Raw genomic sequence first — 22,077 nt, 5'->3', positions numbered from 1 at the left:
CAGTTTGTGTGGATAATATCAGAGTCAGTTCTCCAGAGTTTTGGAAAGGGCGGGTCGCCACTTAACACCCACTGTGATGGTTTTCCTTTATCTCTCCTGTTTCCAATTTCTCTATGTACCATGATTATTAAAATAATTATAATTTAAGTGAAGTTCTTTTTTAAACTGTTCTAGCTTCATAATATTGATCTCAAAAAATTACTTCTCTTAACCTGTAAAGATTCTTAGAAATCATATTTAGTCTAAGAAACATAAAACATACAATTTTACCATTATTATTGTGTAGCGTATTACGCACAGAAAAAAGAAGTTACGAAAAGCCTGCCTGTAGCTCAGCAAAATCATATTAGCTTTGAGTTTATGAAAGGTGAACTATTGTAAAAGTACACCATAAATGTAATATGAGTAAGATAAAATAATTGCTTTTTTAGTTGGTAAAGTGGTGGTCTGGATAATGTGGTGGTGAAAAGAGGTATAATTATGTAGGAGAGTGAATTTATTTTTAAAAAAAGATGAAAACTGTTATATTCAGCCCACTTGCTATCTTTACATGTATCACAGAGGACACAACCTGATTTTGTAGACTGTAAGTTGCTTTATTCATTAAATTCCTGAAGTCGTGTGCCTGCATTTTGCCTTGTAAGTGTTCTCGTGCTCGTGCTATAACTGTGGTTGTACATGGTATCATCATTTTCATATTTTACTGTAGTCTCCACCAACTTGCTCATCCTCCGTGATCTGCAGGTGAGGCCAGAAGGAGCCTCCTGCAACTGTGCTGTGTACCAGGCAAGCTGGCTGGAGGTCGAATTCAATCTCAATATCAGTCTTACATTTTGCTCTTATATGATTGGAAAGCTACACAAACCAGAATACAATATCCAAACTACTGAATTGTTAGGCGTAGCTCTTAGAAACCCTTTCAGTACAGACTTCTGTATTTTCCTGCAGATAATTTTTCAGTTGTTAACGTCAGGAGGAAAGTAGTACTGTTACTGTGCAAAGGGCTTGATCAGAAGATGGTGGACTAGCGTCCTAAAGAACCATCTTAAGAGGGTACAGAATCTTGAAGCAGTTATATAGGGCTAGTGGGTTATAGAGGAGGGAGGGGCAGGAGTGTTGAGCCCCAGACATTGCAGACTGGGAGTTGCCACACCAGCCCTGTCAGCTGTCATCAATGATGGAGACCAATACAGAATAGCTGTGCAAAGGTCATCATATTCCTAAGGAACTGAAAAGAACAAGATTATCTCCTTCTTGCAGCTGGCAAGTATATACATAAGCAGGGATCAGAAAACCTACAGAGTGTGCATATTTCCCAGAGGATGGTTATCAATTCATCTAGACTCTGCTCAGGCTGAAGTGTTCCCTATGGGGGAAGAGAAGCACAGGTTATAGAGAGTCATAAGATGGCTTCCCTTAGGCTGTCTGGTTTGGCCTATAACAGTACTATAATTACTTGCAGACACAAAATCATACTTTTCTAGGTGAAAAATGGAAATATCAAGGGTCTGAAGTTTTCACACAGTTGTGTAAATATTATAGCTTTTAGGAATTATTTCAGACAAAGAATGAATGTTGAGAATGAGTATCATGACAGCTTTTCTTGATATAGAATAATTGAACAAATTATTGACACTGGACCAGTTGACAAGATGATTGATAATGTTCAAGCAGAGAATAAACATGCAACTATTTGTGGCAAAAACAAAAGAGATGGCTAAAGATGGTAACTTGTATAGGAAGTGTGGTCAAGAAATAAATATACTTATCGGAAAGAAGGTATAAATCACAATTTCTTGTGGATTAATAAGTTTGGTTCTGACTTATCTTCCCTGACCTGCTGATTTCAGTTGTTTTTGTCTTGCTCACCCCCTACTATGGAATTATCATGGAAGTTGTCCTAAGTATTCTGAACTTTAAACTCTGAATATTGCCATCTCATCCCCTGAGTGGATTTAAACATGTTCAAAAGTAAAGGAAATGGGGAGTAGTCAGGTGTAGAGATAGAAGCAAATTAATAGAGAGTAAAGCTACAGAGAATATTTACGTGGAGATAAAGGAAGTTGGCCAAGTTTGGTTATCCTTAATGACCAGGTCTCTGCTGGAGATAAGGATGGGGTTGTAGTGTCCATAGTTTGAAGAAAGTTCAGAAGATTTGGGAGAGATTTGGGGCTGTTTTCAAAGAGGTGGAATAAATGAGACACAAACATATTTACCAGAGGAGGTAATTAAGCATCCAGTTCTCATTCTTTCCAGCACTACCGAAAGAAATAATGGAGCAAGCTGTAGAAGCTGCCATTGAATGAGAAGAAACAGCTATTTTTAGGAAAAACCTGTTACAGATAAAACAAAATTTCTGTATGCAGGGGAAGAAAAAGAGTTGATAATTTTGCCCGTCAAGGATAATCAATCACTGTATTTAAAATGAGGGAATGTTTAGCTTATTAAATATATATATTTTCTTTTTAATTTTTGAGCTACCCAAATATTTGCACAGGGGACAGTAAAACACAAAAGCCAAATTCTTTAACTTTGTGATTTTTTTTTTTTCTTTGTGAGGAAGATCAGCCCGGAGCTAACATCCATGCTAATCCTCCTCTTTTTGCTGAGGAAGACTGGCTCTGAGCTAACATCTATTGCCAATCCTCCTCCTTTTTTTCCCCAAAGCCCCAGTAGATAGCTGTATGTCATAGTTGCACATCCTTCTGGTTGCTGTATGTGGGAAGCGGCCTCAGCATGGCCGGACAAGCAGTGCCTTGGTGTGCGCCCGGGATCCGAACCCGGGCTGCCAGTAGCGGAGCGCGCGCACTTAACCGCTAAGCCACCGGGCCGGCCCTTAACTTTGGTTTTAAAAGCATTTTTTAAATGTTGCAATAGAACAAAAGTTGGCTTCCAAATCCTTTAAAAACAGATAATTTCTCTTTCAATTTAAAAATGGTATATCACATTCTCAGTTTGAACCAAAATAAAGGGACAATATGAGGAAATTCAATAGCTCTCAGGATAAGTGTTTTATGGATTCATTGCAAATATTATAGCTATATTGTTACTAGTATGACTGGAGACATAAATGACATTTATTAAGTTGATTTATCTAAAGTTTGCATGGTACCTAGTTCCATCCAATAATTAATTCTAACAAATAGAATATGTAATGCAGTGTTCAGTTCCACAGCCCTCACAAGAGTTTGAGAATCATGCCAATAACTTAAGAAAATTATTCTTTGGGCCATGATTAGTTGTTTCTCATTTGTTTCTTTCTTTCGTTTTTGATACTCTATATTATAAACTCCGAATTTTGAATTATTTTGAAATACTATATTGTTTCATTCTAACTTACTCTTACATGGAATATGGCATTTTATTTTATGGAAATCAATGATCCTCACCTGTTAGCCATTTTTCAGAGTTCTTTCTTGAGTTTATCCATGATATTTAATGAAAGCATTATTGTTTGTTTCTACATGTCATCAATAAAAAAAATTTGTGTATCTTCTGCCTATAACCGAATGGCATCTGAAATGCCTACAATTAGAGGGTCATTTCCTATATCATGTTCTTGTGTAGTCCTGTGTTTTAAACTCCAGAGGAATTTGCAACTATCCTCAGCTGTTAGAGCAATTAAATAATTTTATTTTATGTGAATTTCTTTTATTTAAAAAGTATATATATTCATTAAGGAAAATTGATAAGATCACAAAAAAGTAGAAAAAAGAATCCTTGGTCTGTCTGTTGAGAAGCATGCAGCATTTTGGTGTATTTCCACCCTTTTTTTCCTAGAAATATGTAAGCTAATATTGTTTTATAGTTATAACCCATACTTATCTTGTTTTATAGTTATAATCACATTTCCTAAAGATTTGAGTCTGGTCGTAAACCTTGTTGAGGAAGAGAATTTTCCAGAGTTGTTCTTATGTTCACCTGCATGACTCTTCATTAGTAGGGTCAATAATTCATATTGATTTGATTTGTTTAGACTATCAGTCATGGAAGGAGCCATCAACCTCTCCATATTCTTTCATATTTGTTAACAATGTTAGATGTGAAGATTCTCTTTGGAATTTCTTGGATGAGTTGTTTGATGTTCTTTCTCATAGTTCCATGAGGAATTCTACCTGTTATTTTATCTTACTAAGTTCCCACTCTGGAATACTTAATTTTGATTAATCTCTCCACCCTGTGAGTTATATAATTAAAAATTTTCCTGTAATTTTTTTTAATTATGACATTTTCCCCTGACCCTTTCCATATCAGAGAATTCCTTTCTTCATTTTTACAAGTGAAAAATCACCTTTATAAGTTTCAAAATTCTTTCAGAAAACCATTTTTCCTAAAAACATATATGTAATATTACTTTTTAGACTGTGTTTAGTATTGCAGAAGGCAGCAATATTAAATGAGTGTTTCCTCTCCTCAGAGACCTGCATGACACTGACATCTAAGAGACGATATATTTTACTTCAAACTATCTCTAAGTGCAAATCTCACTAGTGACTTTACATGAGTGTGTAGATTGGAATGTAGAGAACTCTTTTCGTTTGGATACTGAGGTTTGTTTTATCAGTTCAGTAAAAAGAGTAATTTTTAATAATATATGGTTATACTTTCTTCCTTAAACTTTACTTTGATTCTCTCTTCTTTGCTCCTCTTGTCTATCCTGTTCTTTCCCTCTTTTTTCTCTGTGATTTTTAAAATCACAGATTTTATTCACTCTACTGTCAATTCTGAGAGAAGCAAAGAGTCAAACATCTGACCCTGGTCACACAAGGGAACAGACACAAAGATAACCAACCATGGCCAGGGAGCGGGGCCACATCCGTGGTCATCTTCCTCTGCTGGGATGGCAGAGGTTCCCCAGTGCCCAGACACCCCAATTCCAGTATTTGATTGACTTGATGATAGAACAGCTTCTGTTCTCCCCAGAGACCCGCTCAAAGTGTCCTGTGTTGTGTGTTTTCACCCTCATCCTTACAGAAACATCCTCTCCAACTCTGCATGGGTCTCTGTGCCACTGACAGATATTCAGGCAGAAATGATTTTATTTGGTTTGCTTCTCACAACGACGTTATGATGGAAATGGAATAGATGCTATTGGTTTCTCACAGCAATGCCAATAAGTTGCACGACTCACTCAACCGAACCTGGCTGGACTAGCTTGAAAACCAGTCTCAAATCCAGGGTTTCTGACACATCCCACTGTTTTTTCCATTATACTAAACTGTCTTCTAACTTTAAAGAAAACTCTCCATCTGATGTCTTGACATTCTTCAAATTATTTATAATCTCAGTACCTGGAATTTATTAGAACTCAATAAATACAAATGACTGGTGAATAAATCTTATGCTTTGAAAATGTTGCAGAATGTCCCTTTCTGGAAGAGTTATATTCAATTTTGGAGGCAATATTAATGGTTAAGAACGTGGACTTTGAGGTCAAAGTGTCTAGATTCAAATTCTTGCCCCTCCCCTTGCTACCTGTGAGACCTTTTACAAGGACATAGACTTTGTATACTGTGGTTTGCTCATCTGTAAATGGAGGATTCTAATAGGATCTTCTCCACAGGATTGTTAAGAATACTGAATAAATTACTAATTTTAAGCTTGTAGAACAGTGCTTGACATCCTGTAAGCATTATTCAATTGCTTGCTGTTGTTTATTAGTATGATTTTATCCCTCCATTATAACAAAACACTAATTATTTCAAAATGTTCCTGACATGTTACTCTTCCCCACAATTTAGTCTGCTTTTGTTTATATGTGTACAAGAAGCCATTCCGATGCCTAGGGTAATGGCTGACAGTTAGTGTATATCCAGTAAATAGTTGTTCAATGAACAGGGGAAAAAGCAAACACATGAATTAATGCATGCTGAATAAAATTCTTATTTTGTCATAGAATAGTTGATTATGAACTTGTTCCAGATTAGTCGATACTCCCCCAGCGGCCTGCAGAGTTTGTGTGCCACAGTAGTAAGTTTAAAATTGGAAACATCTAAGATTTCTTAAATTGATTTGTCTTGCTTTCTCTCCCTCCTGACACTGTGTACCAGTTTCCTTCTTTTCCATTGGTACTTCTGAGCAAAGATGGAAATAATTGTGTCTATTCCAGTCCTGCAAATATGTAGTTGTAACTTCAAATATGAAATTCTAAATATCACCAAAATGATGCCAGTCATAAAGCGTTTTAGTTTTCTTCCCTCTTGCACAGTGGTGATGGGCAGCTGCCTCAGCATATGAGCAGAGCCCTAGCATCAGCTCACCTCTTATGACGTACACCCCTTTTTCCAGAAAACCCACATACAGTACTCATCTATATTAAGGACAAAAAGGATTGTCGAAAGTATGTGACATTTAATTTCCTCAAATCTTTAAAATTACATAAGAAACAGGATTTTCACAACTCCTTCTTGATTCTTGACATCTATTCAAAATGAATATAACATGGATGGTGTTGATTTAAAAAATGTGTAAAACCATTGATTTATTAACTATATTGTTATTTTGGAAAGGTAGAGGTTGAATGTAATAGGTATATAACAGATTTGACTAAATCTTAGGTATCAATTTTAGGATAAAATTTTATTTCAAAAAAGTACTTTTGTATATTCAAATAATGTTTATCAATTCAAATAAATTTATTTGGTCAATGTATAGCATAGGTAAATAAATAAATATATACACATGTACACACACACACACATAATGGTAAAACCCCATAATGTGTTTCTCTTATTTTTTCCAAAAGGCATTAGAAGTTACCAGGAATATGTTGTTTATCATATACATTCCTGGTGTGAGTCACAGTTTAATCACAAAAGATTATACGTGACATATATTAGAAGGTGGCAATCATTTTAACTGAAAAATGTATCATGTTCAAATTCCAGATGAAATTAACAAAAGAGAACTAGAAATATGAGAAAATAAATGATATAAAAACTAGCCAGAGATATATATGAGTAATCATGAAAAAAGTAATGAATCAAATTAAGAAATACATTTGAACAGAATTTGAGAATTTGCCCCCAACTGTGCCATGTAATTTATTCATGAAACATCACTTTTAAGTGATTATCATGTAAGCAACTTGTGTTAGTCAATTTCCAAAATGGTTCAGATGTTTATTTGAATATAGTTGTCCCTTTCAGTTATGTTACAGTTATAACAGTCATAAACGTTACAACCTACGCTGTTTAAGAAATAACTGAAAGATTGGTAGGAGATGTGGAAGAGAGTTTCTTATACATAAGATGGGTAAAGTGATGAAAGTTAAGAAGACGTTTTCAGTGTTATAATGTTCACATTTTCTGGAACAGAGATTTTCCTACGTACAATTCTTAATCCAGACCTGGAAACAAGTGGGTTGAATTTCAGTGGCCATAGGTTTTGAGATACATACTATTCTTTACCTATTCTTTCTAAATTTATTCACTAGATGTTTGGTCATTTCCCAAAATTTTGGGGTGTGTGTCACCCAGTGCAATGCTAGTAAAGAGGCTAATTTCTAGGATTTGTCAATTTTCGTGGCCTGAATATTGACACCATAGATGATTTCAAGCTACTAATGGTTTAAAAACTATCTCGCAAAATTCCTGAATATTTCATAGTTGGCTCTCAGAAGCTGGCACAAGCCAGCTCCAACACACCACTGAAAGTTTAATACATTCGTAGGTAGGTGGGCCAGCTTGAATAATGTCCCCGACCACTCTCCAGTTTAACCCAGACAAGTGAGAATGATTCCAGAAAGATTCAATTGCTGAGAGGTTTTCTGCAATGAGATCTGTCCAAGGATGAGAGCATCTGGGAAAACTCTTAACAGAGACTGAATTCTGTCTCTCCAAGTGTTAGAACCATATCGCTGAGCTCACCCTGCGATAGGTTGACGTAAGTCTGATCCTGCGGTGTTACATATTTTATTATTTTGGTGATGAAAAGTGGTATTGGCCAGAATGTATTCACAAAGATGGAATCCTGTTAGAATTTCAGTTGAATTTGTCAGTGTAGCTAAACCTAGGTAATGATTCTCCTGATGGCATTGCATGCTATCAATGGAGTATAGATTTCTTGAGTTGATTTACTCCTGTCTTTATCTGCAGTTTGGTCAGAATGAAGTATTTTTTCACATTATTTTATAGTGCGTTTGCACATAACTTTAAATGACATGCCTGATATTTCTCTGTGCAATAAATGGCTCAAAATGAAGGCAGTCTCTCTATTTCTGGCATCAGAGAGGTGGGCTGTCACTGTGGTTGGAACCAACCACTTTGGCACTTCCCATGTTGATTATGGTGACCATAACAAAAATCCTTAAATTCTTCAGTTTCCAGTACAGATTGAAAACCTTTGCCCCAGTATGAGTTCCTCAAAAGTTATTTTTAAATGTTGTCTAAACTTTATAGAACTGATGTTGAAGATAGAATGAGAAGACCCTTGAAGTACCGTCACTAGTCTCCTTTTGTTTGATGATGGTGGGTTCATCAACAAGGGTTATTCAGTGGGGATTATCTGAGAGCTGACAACTTAAGGCTAGATGAGCATAACATTTTCACACGTCTGCAAGACATCCTAGACTCCATGATGGAGACTGCACAATTTATCAGCTGCTGTGAGGTACCTGAAGTGTAACAATAGCATGAGAGAGATCGTACGTCTAACCAAAAATATCTATTAGCAGCAATGTGCTGAAGATGTCTTTCTAATGCAACATTTTACAAGGACTTGCTAAGAAAAAGAAAGAGAATCTGAGAAAGCCATTCTTGTTTAGGGTCCTTCAGACAAGAGAATGTCCTCAAAAAGGAGCCCAGGAGATTGCGATGAGCCTCCTGTCTACTGAGAGGAGGATTGAATGATTATCTCCAGTAACTACAGAACACGGATTCTTCCTGGGAAGAATGGGTGATATTATAAGAAAATCAGTTTTCTGTACTATAAAAGGAGGGCATGGATTAGAATCTGCTCCCTTATCCACTTTCTGATTAGTATCACTTACCCTCACTCTCATCATCTCTTCTTATTTCCTGGCCTGAGTTATTGTGTAGTTATAACCTTTGTGTGTTCTTCTGTCTTTATTTACCCTAGGATTTTCTCTCCAAATCTGTGATGCTCTTCTGTCATCTATAATTTGTTACTAGAACTGAAATGTTGTACTCTAGTCCTCATGTGCTTGCTGAAGCTATGTTCTCTAGTTGATCTATTATTGGGAGAACCAATACATGAAATGGGGAGGTGGTTGACCAAGCTATCCAAGTGTCCAGATTTTATGGGTATTGTGGCTTAGTGACAGGTAGAGTGTCTTAGATGATGGTGGTGAGCAGTACCTTTTATCATATGTTTTCTAGGACACTGGATACAATCATGGAGATCACTGCTGGTCCCCGCCTGCATTCATGGTGGTTAGGTAGTCACTTAATAAGACTATCCATGTTTTCCTCAATAGCAACAGAGGTGCCACAATATATTCACAAATTCATGACCAGATGTAGGGTCCAAAAAGCGGTGAAATTGGCTAAGTTGGTAACCAAGAGAATTATCCTCTCACCAACATCACATTCCATTTCCTAAGCAAATTTCATTAATTGCCATTTGGTCAGCATGAAGTATTTTTTTCCACATTATTTTATAATGTTTTTGCATATAACTTTAAATGACATGTACATGCTATGTACAGTAAATGGCTCAGAATGAGCCATTTGATTAACATGTAGTACTTAATGCTAAGGCAAGATTGTCAAGTATGAATCTCTTCACTCAGACTCCTCAGCAACATTCAGACCTTTTCCTGATTCAGCTCCCGAATGCCAGCATAGGGCTCTGACCTGCATCAACTTTACTGCCAAAACATCTGAGAGGGAAAAACCAAAAATTTCTTCCTCCACTTGATTACAAATAAGTGTAATGGGTAATTTATCTACATGGAATTTAAGTTTTTGTTGGAAAGTCAAACTTTGAAAAAACCAGAATATTTGTTGTGTCAACATTTTTGGTATTTTTTTGCCCACATGCAGTTTTACAAAACAATGGTTGAGAATTATGAGTTTGAATATTTTACATTTATTCGGGTCGTGCTTACTGAGCATTCCATGATGTGGTTGCTCCCCATTTATGGCAATATAAAGTTACTCTTGTTTTTATGGCTACAAGTCACACTGCTGATGCCACCTCTGCTTGTTTATCGTCCAGCGTTGTCTGTTGCCCCTAAACATGTCCACTGCGGACCTTTGTAGTGTCTTGTCACATTCTCGTGTGTCTACCTAAATCTCTGCCACACCTTGATTGTCTGAATGCAAGCTGCTTTTCCATCTGTAGGGCTGAGCTGAAGCCTTCTTGAAGAACCAGTCCCACATCCCTCCAGGCTAAGTTTACCATCACCTTTGCTCTCCTCCATCCTCCCAGCCTCCCAGCCTCTCTCCTAAGACAGAGAACATCAGAACCGTGATCACTGGCTTTCTCACTGTCTCCCCCCATACAGTGAGTGCTTCCAGTGCATGGAATTGATTTGTGTATCTGTATTCCCCAGCCAAGTGCCTGTGATACCTAAGGACTCGACAAGTGTGCACTAAAAGAGAGAATGAATGTGCTGGGTCCATGGGGGGGTATTGTAAGGAGGAAAAAGTTTTCGTCAACTCTCTTAGAGTCCCTTGGGTGTGAAAATTAAACTGACAAAGACCGATCAGTAGGAGAAAAGCATTCAACTTTTGTTGAACATTTACACTTATGGGGGAGCCTTCACAAGAGAGTCAAGATTAGAAGAGACCAGAGCAGGAAGCTTTCACACCTTTTAGACAACGAAACAATAGAGTTGTGAAGAATTGACAAGACAGAGGGGTTTGGACTAGGTGTAGTAAATGGTGAAGAAGTAACTAGGGAGACAAGGGTTAGTTTAACAGGTTTTTTGGTGCAGATTTCTCGGCCCCAAATTCCCGTCTCTGACCGTAAGGACGTCTTCCCTTCTCCTGGTACAGGGAGGGCACCTCTCACAGGGGGTTATGACCTGTTTCAGGAAAGAAAGGTGAGGGGTGGGGAGGTCAGAGTGACCCTCCTACTTCTGCCATTTTTTAAAATTCCTTCAGCATAAGATATTTAATATGCCAAGGTGCTATATTTTGGGTTAGCACGTCCCGAACTTCTTCAGCAATAAAGCAGCATGAGAAATGATCCCTCTTCTCCAAAAACTTATAGTTTTGTTAAGGATGCAAGACCCAACACATGGACCAATTGTGTAACAGTAGAGGACCACAGATATTGAATACAGAACAATGTTCTCTCTCTCTAAAAGCATTAGCATGTCTGAGATGATCATTTGAACATACATTTGATATTTCAGAATTTTAGACTTCTAAAATCAATGAGCTTAGCTTGTAGCAGTGGGGATTCCAATAATGGAGAGCTGTGTTTTTATATTTCCATCCTTTCTTTGAGTGAATACATGGACTATATTTCTTTTTTATTTTCTTTATGGCTTCAGTAAGAATTCATAGATTTTACTCAAGCAGACTTTCAGGGGAAATATTTATATACTAATCCTCCAGCTTTAATTTAATTTAATAAATCTCCATTTGTTTTCCTATTTGGAAAATAGACTTTTTTATTGTAAGAGGCCTATTTTCTGAATCAAAAATCCCTAGTTAAGTTCTGGCTTTGTTGCTTGCCCACTGATTTTGAGTAAGTCGGTCACTTTTTCTCTCTCAGAGGATAGTTTATAGAATATTCCCAAACCTTTACCATGCTGGTTATAGAATGTTACCCTGTCTTAACATCTTAGGCAATATACAATATGAAGTCTTTTTATCCTGCGTTTTTCTTCTGCCAGAAGGGTAACTGGCATTTCTTTAGGCATTATTTTGTGTGGGGTAAGTAACTGACAAATGTCACTTCATTTAATCTTTTTAAAGACCCTGAAGGATAATATTTTTATGGTTAAGGACACTTGGTTAAGTATCTTCTGCCGTGCCATCGCCAATAAGTAATAGAGTCTGGGTTCGAAAAGTTAGTCTGACTTCAAAGATGAATATTCTTTGTACTCTTCTGTTCTCTCCCTGTCTCCAGATGTGCTTCTCTTTTCTGTGAATGGGGAATGGGAGAGGGGAAAAGGCAGCAGTGAGTAAGGATCAGGGCTACAGGCTGAGGAAGGAGAAAACAGAAGGCAAGAATCAGCCTCTGCTCCTTTTGAATTCCTTGCTATCCACCCCCCACCAGTAGAGCACACACTTCTTGCCTCAATCTTCAAAAAAGCAAATACAAGGATATGCATTCCCTATCAACTAGTCTTCTCTTTCAGGTGGGAAAATTTGCTTTCTCCAAATTAGTTCATTTTCTTAATTCTTATCAGTATTTAAATGATGTAGAGGGAGAAAATGGATATATAACTTGTATACATTAATAAGAAGGATGCATTCATAATTCATTTTCACATACTTAAAAAGTAAGAGTTTGCATGTCAGAGAGTGGGGAGTGCCACCCAGGTTAAGCTTTGCCCTTATCACTTCAGTGGGGCATCCAGCTCCCAGTTGCCATCACCATGGAATTCGGTCTGACCTGCTAATTGCTTTCCTGACCAGGTAGCCTCACACCTGACTTGTGGATTAACACACCTTTGTCTATCCAGGAAGTGAGGCGGCAGGTAGACCCCTCAGTTTAGAGACAAACAACCTCACCCTGACTATCCTGTTAATTCTCGGGCAACTAGTAGCTATGCACTTGAAGACAATTAGGCATCCATTATTTTCTGCAGCCCCCTAGCTTCTAATATATCCTCGATTTGGATAGGTAATATCCACCAGCTATGGCTTCTAACATACAAACAGAATTAGAACTGGATGAAAATTAGAGACAATCTCAGTATAATAGTCCAATCCTTTCATTTTAAAGATAAGGAAAGTGAAATGGAAAATAGTTCAATTACTTGCCCAAGACCACATGCTTAGAGAGACCAGCACCATCTAAACATTTTTCTGAGGAAATTGTTTTGATTTGGGTTCAATGGCAATGGATTACTCTTCTTATGATAATATTGACTTGGCTAACAAAACTTAATCATAGATTGCAAAGTGCTTCAGTTTACCTCTAGGTGGAGGAAAGACTTACAAAATAATTTGCAGTCACTGAACGAGTTTTAATCTTTGTTTCAATTAGGGAGCCCCGATTATATGTGTCACCTAAATGTCCGGATTTCCTTCACAACCACTTTCTCTTGATGTAGACACTTTTGAGATTAGTTTATTTACTGAACACATACATTAAATTCTCATGAAGTGCAATTAGGCTGGAATGATTTTTATCCCTATTTAAAGAGGAGGGAAGGGAGGCATGAGAGATAAAGTAACAACTCACCCTACAGTGAATACCTAGTGAGAGACAGAGCTGAGATTTGCACCCAGACATTCTCTCTCCAGTCTGAGCTCATAAGTATGACGGATAAGAATATTTTGAGTTCTGAGAAATCTCTATTTTTTTCTTGAACAAGCGTCTGTGGAATGTTCTCTAATGGTTGTGACTGGTCTGATATGCTGTGGGTTCATAAGGTAGGAGAGTAACAGCTGATGTGTCTACTTCCTATGGTGGGGAAAGTATTGGTGGGAAATCAGTCGGTGGGGGTGACAGAGGAGTTTTCTTCTCTATTCTTCCTAGAGAGGATACTAATTTTATTTGTTTTTAATATTAGTAGAAGATACTTATAACATCATAAAACTTGCAGAAAATTTTCCATAATAGCTAAGCTGGAAATATAACACAACCTACTGAATAAGTGAATGAATAAAAAATAAATGTAAAAATTTTCTCAAACATCACACAATATTTTCGTGTCATATTTCGTTGATCTGATCTCTTCATGCTTAGTTTTAACTTTAATATTACTTTTCTAAAAAGTTCTTAGTAATGAAATGAATAAGGAAAGAAATTTCCATTTTACTTTTAAGAAAAAAGATTGTACATGTTTTTTAATTTTTCCAAGATTTTTCTCATGAATTTCATGATTGAGCTTACCTCTAAATAACTTCAATCATCATTTTTCAACTGTGTAAATTCTGTTATTCAATTTCTGTGATTTTTCATGTTAATAGTAATTATCAATTATGAAACTTGAATGACGTTCAAAGCTCTATCTCAGGCATTTGGCATATATCATGTTTTTGTTCAATCCCTACAATGTCCTGAGATGAAAGTGTTTGACATTAACCCTATATGATAGGTGAGCAAAATTATCTAAATTAGTTAAGCAAAAATGTCAACACATTTAAGCAATGGTGATGCAAAAATTTACATTCAAATTGGCATCAAATTATTTCATTGCTCTTTTATATTTATTTTAGTTTTACATTGGTTTTAAAATATTTAAATCATTAAAAAGTCATAAAGAATAACAAGCAACCAACAATTAATAAACCACTGCCAAACATTATCAATATAGTTGAATTTCCTTGTATACTCCTTTACAGTCATGATCTCTCTCCTCTTACCCTCAAAATATCACTGATTTGGAGTTTGTTTGTTCTAGGAACTTACTGCACATGTATGTCTTCCTAGGTATAGATTGGCATGGTTCTGCATGTTTTGCTGTATAAAATCTTCAGGAGCCGGGTAGTAACTGGTGTAAAGGATTGCCAGACACTGTGATGCTTCAACAGGTAGAAAATAGATGTAGGGTTATGTTAGGATGAAAGAAAACAGATGCAAAATCATGCAGAGAGTGATGAGCATGAAGGTCTATATTGCTAGATATAAAGGAACGCACTGTTGTGAATGTCAGCTAACGTGGTACACCAGTTCCGCGTGTGTGAATGCAGCACACGCCCATCCCAGGGTCCTGTGTGTGCCATCATCACCACCATGGCGGGACACCGTGGTTGATGGCACTGACTGGATTACCCTGGGTGATGGCTTCACGTGGGACAGCCCAGCATGCTCCCTCCAGACCAGCCACACTGATGCAGATGTTGTATTTCATCCCCTAAGTTTACTTGGAGTCACTACCAAACACACAGTTGTTCTCACGAAGCTTTACCTTCTTCCCTCCTCCTTATACCTCCTTCCCTCTCTCCCTTCCTCCTTTTCTTTCCTCTCTTTCCCTCCCGCTACCCTCCCTCTCTTCTCTCCATTTCTTCCTGCCCTACACCTCCTGGCCTCTGAGTTATCCTATCTCCCGTAAAACTCAGATCCTCCTCCTTTAGCCTCTATCATTAAGGCAAATAGAGCAGCACGTGTGAAAGAACTAGCACAGGACCAGCCCAAGAGCAGACACTCAGGGAACCATCATTGTGGTTGTTACTATTTCTTGGCCTTTTAGGCTTCTCACTCTTGAGTCATAATGATGACTTTTCTGACTCATCATATGTTTTCAGGCCTGGCAGTGTGGTTAAAGTCTTCCTTCTTGGTGTGATCAACCAGCGCCAACTTTCCTTTTCTTTCATCTTTAAGTATCTGACACTTGCGGAGTACCTATCTGGAAAAGGCCCAATTGTGTAGGCTTTCAAAGTCACTTTTGATGTCCAATTTTGCAGAGTTTTAAGTCACACAGACAGTGCAACTAAAAACCTTCCAGCCCTGACACCTTTGATTATTTTTTTCTTCATATGGAACAATTGTTTTGCAGCAGAAGCCTGTGTGATGGGGGCTCTATAACCAAGGTGGCAGTTAGAGCCCCCTGGGGCCCGAGGGTGTGGAACATACACCCTATGTGATCAGTCCAGAGCTGACTCAGCGCCAGATAGGGGAGGTTTTACGTGTCAGTTTAAGGCACTTTTCTCCATTATGCAAAATAATCACCGAGGGAGCACATTAAATGCACCTTTCCTGGGCATCCCCAAGAAAATCTGATATAGCACGTTCTTGGCAATGGCTAAGAATCTGTATTTTTAACAATCACACACAGAAGATACTGAGGCAAGTGGTCTATAGACTATGTTTTGAGAAATACACTACAAAAGAATTTAAGCTATGTAGACAATAGTGAGATAGTGCAGATTTTCAAGAAAAGAGTGATGTGTCCAGATATGTATAAAGAACAAAATTCTAACGGACTGTGAAGGTGTGTGGTAAAGAAAGGGAGCAATTCTTGGACTGTCGCCCAGCCCAATCCAAGGCTCCTGTTTGCAATAGAAGAATAACCGGCATTCATTGAATGTTTACTGTGCGGGGGGCACTGTTTTAGATGTTTTATGCAAATTGATTCTTTTATTCCTTACAATAATCCTATAAGATAATTGATATTATTATGCCTATCATACAGAGGAGACGGAATCACGGAGCTGAGCGTCCTTACACAGATCCTACAGCTAGTAACTTGCAAAGCTAAAATTCAAAGCCAGGCGAGGTGCAGAGCCCCACTGAGAAGCCGTGTGCTGTCGTGCCTCTTACTACATCACTTGTGATGCCTAGAATACTTTTTTTTGGCAGAATCTCAATAAAATTACCATTCATATAATACCACAGAAATAAAATTTATAGTTCTCAATCAGTGTCCTTTTGTACAGGTAGCTATAGGTCAAACAACGGGTAAGCATTATTCAAAATATTTTTTCAGACAAATATGTATAGACCAAGGGTGTTTGAGTAGATTTCAAATGTACTTATTCTCTGTATATTTGGTAACTATTACATATTATTGCCCAAGTTTTACCAGAAAGAATCCTTTGCTATCAACACTAAAAGGAGTCTTTAATTCTACTAACTTAAAACAGTGACATAATGAGAGTTATTCTTTTGTACTTTTTTTCGATAAAACTGAAAAGTTGAACTACTGATGAAACCTTATGAGTTTGATGGATGAAAAAACTAATTTCTAAATAAATATTTTACTATTTAACAATTCTTCTTAGATACAGAGTTGGTGAGGGTAAGTATGCCCATAAAATAATCTACTCTGACCCTTAATGAAGGATCCTTCCATAAATGCAAGAAAAGGAAAACACTTCTAAAATCCCCTAGCATGCAGGGGTGTTACAAGATATTTCTGAGTGTGATTTTTATCCCTTATTATTAATGCATCAACTTGACTTTGCTCTGTGAAACTGTAGTTCTGTTTTGGTTTATGCTAACGTAAGGGCATCGACTTTTGACTAGTGTAAGAGTCTACGGTTAAACCCTGTATTTATATATAGATAAAATAGACCAAAGTTCTTTAGGGTAAATTGTAGTACAAGAGGGGAAAGGTAGATGTATTTATTCAACAAATTTTTTGGAGCATTTAATACCTGCTATATACTGTGCTGCACCAAGCCGTGAAAAAAGAAAAATAAAATGACTTCTGTATTCATAGATTTTACATTCTAATGGGATAGACAGAAAATGGGCAGATAGATAGATGAATCATAAATAAATGAATTGTTAGATAGATAGATAGATAGATAGATAGATAGATAGATAGATAGATAGAAAGATAGATAGAAAGATAGATAGATAGATAGATAGATAGATAGATAGATAGATAGATAGATAGATAGATAGATAGATGAATCATAGATGATAGATAGAGCTAGATAGCTAGGTAGATAGGAAAACTTCAGATAATTTTAAGAGATTTGGAAGGAAAATAAAAGTAGGTAATAAGCATGACTGTCAGCAGATAGAGTGGGGTGATGCCTACAGGGTGGTCAAAGAAGACTCCCTGGGAAAAGAGTACACAAACTGGTACCCAGTTGGAAGAGCTAGGCATGCCCAGGACACAGGAAAGAACTTTCTAGTTAGAGCAAATTATGTACAATACTGGACCTTAATAGTGAAAAATTAGACACAAAAGACATAAAGGAGGGGTAAACCTTGTCTTCTTTTCCACCAAGGCACAAATTTAGGGTCAAACAATATATTACTCTTAAAAATCATAGTTTAAAGCATAAGTTAATATCCATCGTTGACTATTTCTCCTTGCTCCATTTTTTTCTTGATAGAGATATGGATATTTGTAGAGATTTCCTGTTAGAAAGGGAGATATTTATAAACAGGGTTGAAGATGAATGAAAGATGAGTGAATGAATGAAACATGAAGTATCTGTGTAACCGCTGCTCTGAGGGCTTGATCTGAAGCAGGACTATAGGTCATTCAATCCCCCTCTCCCAAAACAACCAGTGGTGAGGGTGTCAGTATTTTCCTATTTTTCACCTTCTCCTCTCTACACTGGTTTAGACCCCTCCACCTGCAGTATACTATTTAGAAACCAGGCTCTCTAAGCTTCCTTTTGCCTTCAGGAGACTGGGAATGGGTGGCAGTAGGACTTAGAAGCATTGAAATGGCCTCGCCAAAGCATTTGTTGCTAGCATCCATGATAAATAAGATACAACTCTAGAACCTGGCTCACAGGTGTTCAGATGGCAACATCTCCCTGGCAGATTGTTGTGGAGTTGGACCACTGTATTCGTTGAATTCCACCTGCCTCCTTGCCACCTCTTATGTCAGCTACTCAACCTCTCACATGCTCTGGGCCAAGCTACCTCCTTGTGAGGCCACGTCTGGGCTCCAGGGCTCAACCCCAGGAGAAAATGGGTTGCCTCATTCTTCATTTGCTTAACTCTATTATTTAACATGGAGAAGTAAATATACATATTTTTTATTTTAGCAACTCAATGCTTTCTAGTTTATATACCTTCCTTTAGGTCATTCTTTTTACATTTAAACAAAATGCCCCTTAGGTAACTCTAAAATTAATCCTGTGGTTTGAAGTGTCTTTCAGCCAAGGAGGAGATAAGGAGTGTGTTAATAAAATATCCGAGACATTTAAAAGTCTGTAAAAGATTTTCTCTTCCTTCTCACATAAAATAACCTCTTTGCTGAATAAACATGCCAAAAGGAACATCCTTTTTCTTTTTTCTGGGACCCATAATCTTGTTGATCAATCATCTCTAGGGTTTTATTGTGTCAGAAAAAACAAAATTAACTTTGATTTGCATTTTTTCAAATTCTTCTGGGTTTGTGTATGGAATTCTTTTGATTTTATTAGAGCTAAACATTTGTATGAGATGATACATTCTTGTTTTTCTCTTATTGCTTTATTTTGTTCAAGTGGGGCCATAATGAACCATTTTAAGCCCCATTCTCAACACTTCAATCAGCTGTAAAGAAATGTGCCTTCCATTATTTTTCTAATTATTGATTCTGTACCCTTTGTTCAGTTATTTCTTGACAAACTTCAGTGTCTTCTGCTTTTATCTATAGATCTATAATTTTGTCTTTTAGTCCTTCAAAGTTCCAGCTAACTTACCCCACATATCTTTGGTTGGTAGGTTTCAGTGTTCTGTAAATGTTAATTCTTCATTTTACCACATCTAATAATGTTCTGATTTATTCTATAGCAGTTATTGAGTTGTGAATCTTAAATCCCAAGTCTCTCATTTTTATTTATTTATTTTTTTTTTGTGAGGAAGATCAGCCCTGAACTAACATCCATGCTAATCCTCCTCTTTTTGCTGAGAAAGACCGGCCCTGAGCTAACATCTATTGCCAATCCTCCTCATTTTTTTTCTCTGTTTTTCTACCCAAAACCCCAGTAGATAGTTGTATGTCATAGTTGCACATCCTTCTAGTGGCTGTATGTGGGATGGCGCCTCAGCATGGCCTGACAAGCCGTGCCTCGGGGCGCACCGGGGATCCAAACCCCGGGTGGCCAGTAGCGGAGCGCGCACACTTAACCACTAAACCACGGGAACGGCCCTCAGTCTCTCATTTTTAATAAATTCTTATACTCTTTCCTCCACTTCAGAATTTGTTTCAATACTTTTCTAAAAAATGCTATGATTCCTTGGTTGCTTTCTTTCAAGGATTAATGAAATTCTTTTGGCGATGTCACTGGTTTGTTCTTTCATTTTACACGGTAAACCGTTTTTAACATTCCTCCATCACTGCTTCGAGTTTGCTTACTTTCCCTAGTGAGCTGGTTAGTCTTTCTTTGTTGTTGTACTGCAAATACAATAGTCCCCTCTTATCTGTGGTTTTGCTTTTCACAATTTGAGTTATCTGCGGTCCAAAAATATAAAATGGAAAATTCTAGAAATAAACAATTCACAAGTTTTAAATTGTGCACCATTTTCAGTGGCACAATGAAATCTCGAGCCAACCTGTTCTGTCCCACCTGGGATGTGAATCAATCACGAATCATCCCTTTGTCCAGTAGATGCGTGCTGTAAACACTACCCGCTGCTTAGTCGCTTAGTAGCCAACTCAGTTATCAGATCCACTGTTGTGGTATCACAGTGCTTGTGTTCAAGTCACTTTCATTTCATTTAATAATGGCCCCAAAGGGCAAGACTAGTGATGGTGGTGGCAATTCGGATGTGCCAAAGAGAAGCCGTAAAATGCTTCCTTTAAGTGAAAAAGTGAAAGCTCTAGACTTAATAAGGAAAGAAAAAAAAAAAAACTATGCTGAGGTTATTAAGATCTATGGTAATTTTTATTACACTATATTGTCATAATTGTTCTATTTTATTATTAGTTATTGTTGTTAATCTCTTACTGTGCTGAATTTGCACAAGACCGGGTCTACATTTCTCTTTCTATGGAGCATTGACAGCATGGAGCAAAGATTGTCCTGTGATAGCAGCCTCTGCTGATTGTCAAGACTTAACACCGAAAAAAACCTCTCTAACACCATTTACCTTGGCTTGAAAGAATTACAAAATGGCTATTTTTACACCCCAAATGAAAGCACATTTATGTAGCAGGACCCCCTATCCGTGACTCATTACAAGTTGGTCAACCATGACCCTCAGACCTTAATGGATTATCATTGCTTCGCTGCAGGCTGTTACGCAAGACAGGACTGAGTAAATGTGGCAAGAGATGATGGGAACCTCCAGGTCTCAATGATGAAGCTTTAGTTCTTTTATTCTCTTCTTGTTGGACCATGCTCACTTACGAATCAACCCATGAGAAAGAAAAAAATTGAAATATAACCATCCTCAGGCATTAGGCTTCATATGCAGTGTTTCTACTTGTTTGCAATAGCTGTCAACCTCTACACCTGTTTCAAATCAGATTGCTAAAATAACGTATTCATACAAACACTGCAATTTGAAAGAGTAGATTTTTTAAATAAATTATAATAGCTATATCACTAATTTTAGTAAGAATTTCAAATAACAAAATTAATGTATTCCATATTAGCATTGCTTGGAAGAGCACCTGTTTAGAGCCTGGTCTTCTTCGAACTGTGAGCATCAAATTGGATATCAGTCGAAGACCTGCCTTCCCCCTGGTGCCACTTACTCCTTTCTTTCATGTTTAACATACAGGCATTTGATACTTTTTTACAAGATTCCAAAATTTCAGACTTACTCTGCAATAGATCCCACTAGAATGTATTTCCAATATTGTGGTTTCTGTTCTTCCTCTCCTCTCTTCCCCTCTCTGTTTCTGTCGTTTATTTATCTCTTTCATCTATCTATCATTCCGTCATCTACATCTATCTATTTATCTCTCTTTCGTCTATCATCTCTTCCTATCTATTATCTACCCATCTCTCTTTCATCTATCTTATCTACCTCTTTAATCTATCATATCTATGTATCTCTTTTATCTGTCTATTATTATCTATCATTTCTTTCTTTCTCTCTGTCTCTTTCATCTATCTATCACCTATATCTATCTATCATCTATCTACCTATCTGTCATCCATCTATCTCTCCTTGTTGTCCTTGTCGCCCAGGGTTCTAGCCTAACTTTAATACTTCTCTGACTCTCCTTCCCTCTGATCACAATATTAGTTACCAAAGGAAGCATTTCTTCATTCAGGAGGAAAGGATCCTGTGCTTTACAAAATGAAGTTCATAGAATCATAACATATTGGTGTATCACACACAAACCGGTCTTGCCTAGATGTCATGGTGTGGATCATCAGGAAAAAGTGTTCTTTATTTAAAAAACAAAAACAAAAATCTTCAATGCTTTACAAAGTTAAATGTAGAGGATAACTTTCTAACCTCAGAAAGTCTTTTTTTAATATGTTAATATTGATAATAACATGAAATGTGCATCCGTAACTTTAAAATATTTCAGGGAGTTTTGGGTGTCCTCAAAATATATCTCATTGATTACAATCAACATTTCTTTTGCTTATGCTGAGTTATCTTTCAGTCATTCCAAACACTATAAAT

The 22,077-nt window shown here is 37.1% G+C and overlaps 1 protein-coding gene across 1 annotated transcript in view; it reads left to right on the top strand.

Moving 5' to 3' along the window:
* Window positions 1-22,077, top strand: part of CSMD1 (CUB and Sushi multiple domains 1) — a 1,554,536-nt gene that overhangs the window by 1,062,702 nt on the left and 469,757 nt on the right. The gene's annotated exons all lie outside the window — the stretch shown is intronic.

The sequence above is a fragment of the Diceros bicornis genome, chromosome 29 (genome assembly GCF_020826845.1).
Source record: "Diceros bicornis minor isolate mBicDic1 chromosome 29, mDicBic1.mat.cur, whole genome shotgun sequence".
NCBI classification, from domain to species: Eukaryota; Metazoa; Chordata; class Mammalia; order Perissodactyla; family Rhinocerotidae; genus Diceros; species Diceros bicornis.
The sequence above is the reverse complement of the archived record's forward strand: the minus strand, read 5'-3'. Positions and strand labels throughout refer to the sequence as shown.